The sequence below is a fragment of the Toxotes jaculatrix genome, chromosome 11, assembly GCF_017976425.1.
Source record: "Toxotes jaculatrix isolate fToxJac2 chromosome 11, fToxJac2.pri, whole genome shotgun sequence".
NCBI lineage: Eukaryota > Metazoa > Chordata > Actinopteri > Toxotidae > Toxotes > Toxotes jaculatrix.
In genome coordinates, this window is record NC_054404.1 from 4,064,590 (window position 1) to 4,073,725 (window position 9,136).

General features: G+C 42.1%; 1 long non-coding RNA gene across 2 annotated transcripts; it reads right to left on the bottom strand.

Annotated features, from left to right (window-relative positions):
- Positions 1 to 3,759: 3,759 nt before the first annotated feature.
- On the bottom strand, positions 3,760 to 8,728 carry LOC121189880. 2 transcript variants are annotated; one of them, XR_005894909.1, is made up of 3 exons: positions 8,602 to 8,728; positions 5,365 to 5,482; positions 3,760 to 4,524 (listed from the first exon to the last, which is right to left on the bottom strand). It is a non-coding gene; the product is annotated as an uncharacterized LOC121189880 (long non-coding RNA). The 2 variants fall into 2 exon arrangements; XR_005894908.1 differs by having other exon boundaries at positions 8,530 to 8,708.
- Positions 8,729 to 9,136: the final 408 nt, after the last annotated feature.

Sequence of the window (9,136 nt, forward strand, 5' to 3'; positions counted from 1 at the left end):
TGGAAACAAACGTACGTGAACACACTCACTCAATAAGTACTCACACTCAAAAAAACCACGCAGACACAGACAGGAACATTTAGTCCTCCACAGGAACAAATACTGACGTGGGAGTGGAGAGATTCAGGAGTGTAGTGGCTCTCTCGTCTGCTGACCTCCCACTTCACAGCAGCACTTCACAACCTGTTTGTTTTTAAGAGGGATACTCCACCCTTTCGTCAACAAGCCCTACTCATTAAGTTCCTCAAACCACTTCTGTTACACAGCCTGGGCTTTGAATGGGAGGCTGATTGCAGCCTAAATATAAGACTCAGATATACATGGCTACCGCCCTAAAGACAGATGTAATGGGATGCAATGAGTGTTGTTTGTGTCGTGTTCTCTACTTTCTTTTTTTTTAAATCTCTTAGTTTTATGTGTACATGGGATATAAGCAGAAAATCATTTCACAATTTTGAGGAAAAAATGTGGCTACAGCTCACAAGAACCATCAAACACTAGTGTGGAAGCGTGGATGTACAGGATAAGTCCAATGTGTGTGTCCAAAAATGTCTTTCCCTTGTCTCCTGTTACCTCTCCACCATAGCTGTAAGCTCACATGACTTGTAAGTATTACCATCATTAAATACCAGTAGGGGGAGCAATGTTTTTTTTTTTTTGTATGGCTTTCAACAATGAATAGTCAAAAACAAATCTGTGTATCCGGATCATGTGCCTGTGTTTTAGCTCCCAAAACACAGTCACGAATTTCATGTATCTGGGAGTGTGTTTTCTGCAGGGTGTCAGCAGACACAGACAGTGTTCTCGTGCTTACAGTTCCTGAAACTCGGCCTCAAGATCTGTTGAAGGCACAGTCTTCATGTGCTCTGTTTGCCTGATTTTAATCTCAATGATCGCGCACAAACTGCAAGCCGCTGCAGCTGCAGTGAGTTCACATGTGTCACGTGGTGTAAATGCTGTTTTGAAGGCCACTGAGAATGGTATACTGTAAGTGAAGATACATGATCCGTCTGACCTTTACCAGCACACTGTACAGTAACTATCCCTAATGACATCTCGGGGGAGGACCTACTGTACGTAGAGGCTATGGACACAGCTGTAGTCACAGGTATTCAGTTTCCACGGTAACTGTGCTCATGTCAGGGTGGAAGTACTTCTGAAATGACATTTAGTGTGCGTCAGAACGGGACACACAAACCTGGACTGTTTTTAAAGGCCTGTGTGTGGGTAACTGATTATATAGTGAATCCATTCTCCTGTATTCTTATCTGTAATGGTAAATACATTCCAGGAATTCTTTTCAGGACGAAATGTATGCAGTTTCTGGCTTATCTCTGCTTCAATGGCTATTTCCCACATTTCCCACAATGCCCTTTGATAGCTCCAGCAAAACCCGGTTATAACCCGGTTAGAAAGTGTTAATAATAGCAAGAGAAAGAGAGAGAAAGTTTCCGTTCACAGCACTTACTGAAAACCCAGTACATGTTGGGGAAACCAACATAACTTTCCCTCTCACCAGACTCACCACAAGCTTGTGTGCAGCAGGCAGTGATGGGGTGATACTCCCATCGGCACACAGGAAGCGTACTGAAGCGATAAAAAAATAAATAAACGAAGTGAAATAACTAAGCTGCTGATCCTGCATCTGCTGAGTTGTTTAATTTTTTGATCGAATTACCTGTCATTTTGTGTAAATAAATATTTCCTGCTTCTCTCCACATCCGTTTGAATGAGAGCAGATGATGCAATACACCTCTAGAGTTTGTTCAGTTCTAGCCATCAACGTGTTTCTGTACATCAGGTCTAAATATCTGATCACACAAATGAAAGAGGGAGAGATAGAGAGAGAGAGACAAAATCTTCTCTGTCACTGTGGTTGGTCTGGAAAGAGAAAGAGAGAGAGAGAGAGAGAGAGAGAGAGAGGCTCGTGGTTGGCTTTTACAGAGAGTGATTCCTGTTCCCTTTTACAGGCATCGCAGTAGCTTTTCCAAACAAGTGGAGGTCAGATCCAAATGCATCAGGCAGCAGAGGAGCTCCTCTTTCCTCTCAGCTTGTGTTCATACTGTGTCCTCACCATGTTCCATAGGCGTGTTTGCTCTGCACAGCTTTTGTTTATAGATCTTGAATTAACCTCGGTCCTCGAATGGCCCTGAGACTGAGAGCAGCAAAAGTTCAGAACTGTGCAGTGCGACGCTCAAAGTCACGTCAGGACATGCTGTAAGGTTTCGTCCATGACGAGCACGCCGCTGAAAAGCTTCATATCTTGGTCAAAGATAACTGTTCTATCATTCGTGGCACAAACATCATCTTCTCTTGATACTGTACACGATGTTCAGTGAGCTCTGATACTGTGAACGTGAAGTTACACAGTGAATCTGCTCCTGTGATGTCCCTCCACAGATGCACACTCTGGTCAGGCACACCCTCAAAAACGTCGAAAGTTTGAGAGAAGAGGAAGTGGCCATTTAAAAGAGGTAGCTTGATTTGAAATTGTTCGTGTGCAAATGGTTGAAAATGTGCTTTTATGCGTCTGGGCACAGTTTCTGTGTTGAGAGTGTCGGGGCATGTAAGTGTTAACTCAGTGCGTATACATTGTTTGCCTGCAGCTCTGTTATGTTTGTGGCTCTTGACAAAAGGACCTTGATGTTGTTCCAGCAGTGCTCCACGCTGTGGTCCAGTCTTGCTGCTCCTCTCATCTCTTCCTCTAATCTCTAAAACACAACCTGACCGTTCTGTTCGTGCTCTGATTAGACTGCCTGGCTCCTCGCTGTGTGTCTCTGGCAGAGCCACAAAGTCTGGGCCGAGCGAACTGGATGCTTATTAATCTGTTGCATACAGTGCGTCTGTGGAGCCTGGCTTGTGTCATCCTGTCTTCACTGACCATCAGGAAGAATATTGTTAGATGTGTTAGAGGAACTGTGCTGTTTGCTTTTTTAAAAACGCACATTCATTCTATTCCAATCATGTAAGTCTCACTAAAGGGTCAGTTCACCCAAATGACTGATCCGTACAGATGGTTTTTGTTTTGCCTGCAGAAGTTTGAGAGGTCCAACTCTCAAATACAGTGAAGGCGAGTGGAATTTAATTTGTGATCTTTGAACAGTTCCCATTTGTCAAGAGTAGACACTTCATGAGTTCCTTCTCCAAAGTGAAGCAAATGTGAGCAAATGAGTCAGTTGTAAAAATCAAACCACAGAGCATTTCACCCCAGTGACAAAAAGAAAAAAGGAAGTGAGCAAGAAAACCGTGCCTGAAGGCAACAGGCTGGCCTTTACTGTCACTTAAATTTTTGTTTCTGAGTAAAACGGGATTTTAAAGAAAATGACCAGTTTTAGGACTGAAAGTGTTTTACCTTCACTGCATCTCTTCCTGGGGTGATCCCCTTTTTAAATGCCAGCAGTTCATCAGAAAACTATTTACTCCACTTTTCTGGTGTTTTCCCTTTCCTGCACAACACAGCCAGAAAGGTTTCTCTAAACCTTTTGAAGTTCATTGTTCTCTCACCGTTCACAGAGTAGAGGAACTGCACTAAGCAAATTATTTTAACACAGGGTCTCGCTTACTGGTAATTCGTCACTGCTGACACCCAGCCACAGATGTTCAGTAGTGGTTTTCTGCCTCACTGGTTGTGCACCAATATTTGTACCATAAAAGGCCAGTGTTTGGGATTTTTTTTTTTTTTAATTCCACCACAAAATGGAAATAATTAGTGAAAATGCAAAATTGATCATGGTAATAGTTTCACTCAGGCATGACCAACGAAGCTGCCGAATTTTTACTACAATGATTATTGTAAGCAAACATAAAAGTGAACCATATTACCGCTTCCCAATTGATCTTGAAAAACAGCTTGTTCCATTGTTCCTCACCTCGGTGGAACATCATCTTAAGAGGTCACATGATATCCACAGTTCTTGAGCAATGGGCTCCTGAACTCCTTCGGATGTTACTTCACGGAAAACAGACCTTCTTCAGTGCCTAACTCAAGCTGCTGTGGTGGGAGTGTAACCAAAGAAACCAAACAACCATCACAGATTTTATCACCCATCAAATCAAACTGCTTCTCTGTCCGTAGCTAACAGATGTTGTGACACCACAGACACATTAACATGTCACACTGAAGAGGAATCAAGTGACAGACATCCGTGCACGTCTCTGCTCTCCCAGCAACACCAGTGACAAGCACAACAACAACAACAACAACATTGGTGGACTACATCATCTGTTCACCAAACATATAACATTTTAGTTGATCCATGTAATGCTAAATCTATTGTGTTTTCTGCAAAAAACACATTTGCTGTTGCAGTTTAGCTGTACATAGACGTCATTTTCAGGAGACAGGGTTGCATGGTGGTAGGTGATGATGTTACTCATTGACTGTCCTGCAGCTTCCCTGGGACTCCACTTCCAGGTAACTGCCCACACATCTGCAATGCGTGCTACAGCCAGCTCAGCCTCTAAAAGCTCCGTGTCAGCACGTCGGCATGGGTGGATTACAGTGAAGGACAGGCCGCACCTCACCTGCAGGATATATTAGAAACTATTTTACTACACAGCATTATGGCAAGCAATAAAGTAGCCTGGCTTCTCCCTGACAATCCCCATGCTCCCCACAGTCAGCATTTTCTTGAAGAGCATCCAGTACATTTCTGCGTCGATATTCTCGGGTTGGTTTCATGTTCCTGATTTGGTGTCAGGAACAGATAGAGTTGCAATAGGTCACCAAGAGGACATGTGGACCAGGTGATAACTGTATTTGACTTTGGGGGAACCTCTCAGAGTGCTTTTTTTAAATACTTATCTGTTACTCTTTGCTTTATCTTCTCCTTTAAAAAAAAACACATTCCTGTCTGGTGACCGAACGTTCAACTCACTTTTTGTTTTTCCTGATGGTCTTTCCATAATTCCATTCTCTGAAAACGGTGGTAGCACCATTTGGCCCCTGTTTCTTTAAAAGCCAGTGTTTGTCAGGACATAATTTGGAGAATCACCATGCTGCCATAAATTAGCAGTATTAATCACATGAAAGAAATAAACTGCCAGGAAATATATTAAAGGACTTTTGATCGTGTTCCCGTTGCAGACAAGGACAATCATCTACATTGTCCAAACACAGGGAAACTTTCCAGAAGTGCTGGCATCCCCCTGCGTTTGATGGCAGTTTCAGTGAGAAATGAAGTTTGACTGAGGAAAACAGGGGAAATAACAAGAAATGACATTCACGAGCATACATCTTCTCCAACTGGGCTCCCTGGCACGCAAATCACAGTCGCTCTCCCATAACAAAGCATCAGTCCAAACTTTAGAGTTTATGGAAAGTCACTGAAGAAAAAAAAAACAACTTAAGCCTCATTCATTTACCTGAGTTGTTGAGCATGTGCATGTTTTCGTTGTTGAAGTCAGACTCATACGTCAGCTGTGATTTCAGGGCTGTTTAAACGTACGTTTCACGGTATTTGGATATGAATACCCATCAGGCCTGTAAGGAAAAAAACACAAATGGCAGGTGGTGCATCAGAGAATGGTCGGTACATGGTCTCAACATTTAGTCAAATCAGATCCATAGTCAGAGCTGTGGTATCAATTTCCCTGACAGAGTATGTCACGTGATGTAACATGGCCACAGGACTATTCACGAGCTATGAGCTGAATGAAATCACAGTCCTCTGTCTCACAGTATGTTCTCAGCTAAGCCCATACTTTTTTTTAGTTTTTTCTTCTGGGTTGATGCCAGTTGTAATTATTTTTAAGGAAGGTGTAGTTTAGGTTTTTATGAATTTAGAGATGACGGATGAGCCTGAAAGCAGGAGTTTAAGAAAATTCAGCTTTTTCACAACATGTGACTAATTTTCATAGTTTTGATCATCGATCCTATGAGTTTCATGTTGAATCATAAGCAATGCAAGAGATGGAAGGAGCTACAACAATAAGACCTAGACTGTAGAAAATAGCTGAAGCATGTCGGATGGTAAATACAGAATGAGGTGTCAGTGAAACCAAATCACCTTCAATGCCAACGCAGTTTTATTTTCAGATTTTCTGCAAAGTGCACGCCTCTCTATCTCTCTTTCGCCCACACACATGCAGAGCGGTTTGCAGTGTGTCAGGACAGCAGGCTCTCCGATAGCTGCACCTGAGCTCAGGTGTCTCAGGAGCAGAGGGCGGAGCTGATTTGCTTTGTTGTGTTATTCCCATGTGGACGTGTATCACAGACAACAGCAGGAACAAAGGCACACATGACTGCCCCAGCATTATATTCTACCCAATCTGTCTGTATTTTACTCAATCACAAATAAAATATCCAGTTTTTCTTTTTGTGTATTAAATTCTGCTGATATTTTCTAATGAATTAAACACATACATACGCACAGGATGAAAAATGTCTTGTGAAAATGTAAGTTGCTTTTTCAGTTTTAAAAAAAAAATGGTTGATTGATATTGCACTCCAATATAAAACATCAACACTCACATTCTCACATTTCGTATAATTTGGAGATATGAAAATCATCTGTGTCTGCGCTTCCCTCCCTCTCCGTCTCCAAATTGCATTCCAAAAACATATGTGACAACCACGGCGGAGGGCCCATCATGGATAATTGCAGAGCTTTCAGGACAGTGGGGAGACCGCAGATGCAAACAGTGGCGTTCAGCGTGGTGGTCACAGTAGGTGGTGTCTGAGGAATTTCCTCCATCAGGAGGAATTCCACTGGCAGCAAAGGTTGAGATTTATGTGTTTGTTTACTCAAAGAAACGGCACGCGCTGAAAAAAAAGTAAATACTTTTGAAATACTTTTAAAAATGGCCAGTGGGAATGTTTCTTACAGTGACAGATCCGTGACTGAACAAACATATTGAATTTGAACATTAAACAGTCCTGTGGTGATACGCTAGCCCTACAAGAGTGTTGCAGAGATGTCTGTGATGTAATTCAGGAACTATAATCTGTATTTACCTGGTACCTATACCACCAGTTGTTGTTTTTAATATAGATACACTCTGGCACCTGAATTCAGATGAACAGCAGTTTGATTCACTGATTCCAAAAACTGAGAGTCAGGTGCAGCCAAACCATCGCCTTCCGTGGCAAACACTTTTCATTAGTTGCATTTCCCGTGGCTGTTTCACAATAAAAGCCACACTGCTTTTCGTCAGTCGAGCTTTTGATGTGAAGGAGCAGCAGCAGGAAAATTTTGATTTCCATTAGCAGTAATTTAATACAGCTCTGTGAACAGAGGGTGAACAGTAAACAGTGAGGCTGTTTGTTACACAAACCAGCTGATACAGACTAAACAGGAGGTATAGGGCCTGTTGTCTATCTTCAGTTCCCCTGAAATATGTCACAAGTCTTTTTTTTCAGATCTTTCAAATACATGCACCAGAATTTAATTTAGAGAGATAAACAGACTCCATGGACTCCATGGACAACAACCACTTTTCCAAGGGAAAGTGGTTGTTGTTTCTGTGTTTGGTCACTGTTACTATAAACTCAAGCTAAAGCGTAACTAATGTCTGTCTGCTCAGTAACGAAGCAACAATTTGTCACCTGACGCTGACACAGAGTCCTTCTGTTAACCCTCGAGGAATAACCAAGTCTCTATGGAACCAGTTTTCTCTTCCCTACCGGTACACAAAACAGAAAGCAGTGCAAACATGCAAAAGCTCCAGCCTCCAGCTCGTCTAAGGCTCTGACCAGATGAAAATACACACACCAACACACGCGTTGTGTACTTGTCCTATTCAAATCAATGACATTCTGGGCCCCTAAATAGGTGCAGACACACTTGACTAAGAGAAAAAAAAAAAAACACTGAGGAATATTTGCATGTGATGTAGATGATAATGTTGCCTTATACAAAGCACACCTGGTTCAAAACCTGGTTTTCCAAATAAGCTCTGGTGTTTATTTAAACTTCTCTGATGTACTCACCTGATGTGGGCATTGTCAGAGACATTATCGGCCACACAAAAGGACATTAAGTTCACTTTCTAATGTTTAAGTTGTAAATATGAAGCTTGATTTTCTCACACTTCACAACCTCATCAGGACCTTCCCTTGTATAATATTTGCTAAGTAAATACAACTGTCAGTTTAAGTTGCAAGCCTGACATCGCAGCAGGCTAAAACAATATAAAAGCATGCGTCACTGCCGTTCAGTTAGACGTGTTGTCTCCTCTGATCTCTCCATCTTTGTTCGTCTCTGTAACATGAGAACAGGCATCACTTACAGCCGCACATTCACTGAAGGGTCTCATTTAAATGCTTCTCTCATGTCATGGATTAACCAGGGTCTGAAAGGATGAGTCACCACAGACGACTGAGTTTTTGTTGCATGCTCGGAGTAAGTTTAGGAAAAAGACGCCTTGGTGAGGGAGAGAGAGAAACAGATCATAAAATAAAAGTAATGTAGAGAGCACACTGTATGAATACTTGATAGAGCTCTCTGTATAACACATTCAAACACATCTATATTACTATTAAAGCTCTGATCAAACTTTTTTCAGTTCAAAAACATAGAATTTACAAACCTGAGATTTGTTTTCTTTAATAAAGGATATTTCTTTTTTGAATAAAACTCTTCGTATATGCAGAATCATTACCATTTGAGAAATATTACAGAATTCCAGTGTTGGTCAGCATAAGTCAAGTCCATGTTTCATGTTTGGTTTCTGACAGTTTAGTCAGAAAGTAAGGCAACAGGCTCATGTGTAACGGCACACCCCAGACTGTTTTCACTTCCAGCCCTGTAGCCCCAGCCAGTAATGCCTCAACTGACATCTGCACATGGTGAAGTGGTCACATGACCCTTCCATCTGCCTGAATTAGAATAAGAGCTTCCCTCTGACTTGACTTGTCTGTCTTTCATTTCTGCCCTGCCTGTGCTGCACCTGGCCCCACCAAATCATGTGGTTTCAGCGAAGAGGATTTGCGCAACAATGTGCGGGAAGACAGACTCGCTGGATTTCATTTTGAAACATACAGCGTTTCAGAAATAAAGTCATGAGAAGTTCCACACGTCGGGGCGTCTGACGGAGTCCCATGATCCTGTGGGTCAAATGTTAAACAGTCAGCAAAGTTTTTCATCCCCAGTTTTAGTCTCAGAATTTAAGAGGTCTGAACCTCACATCACAAGCT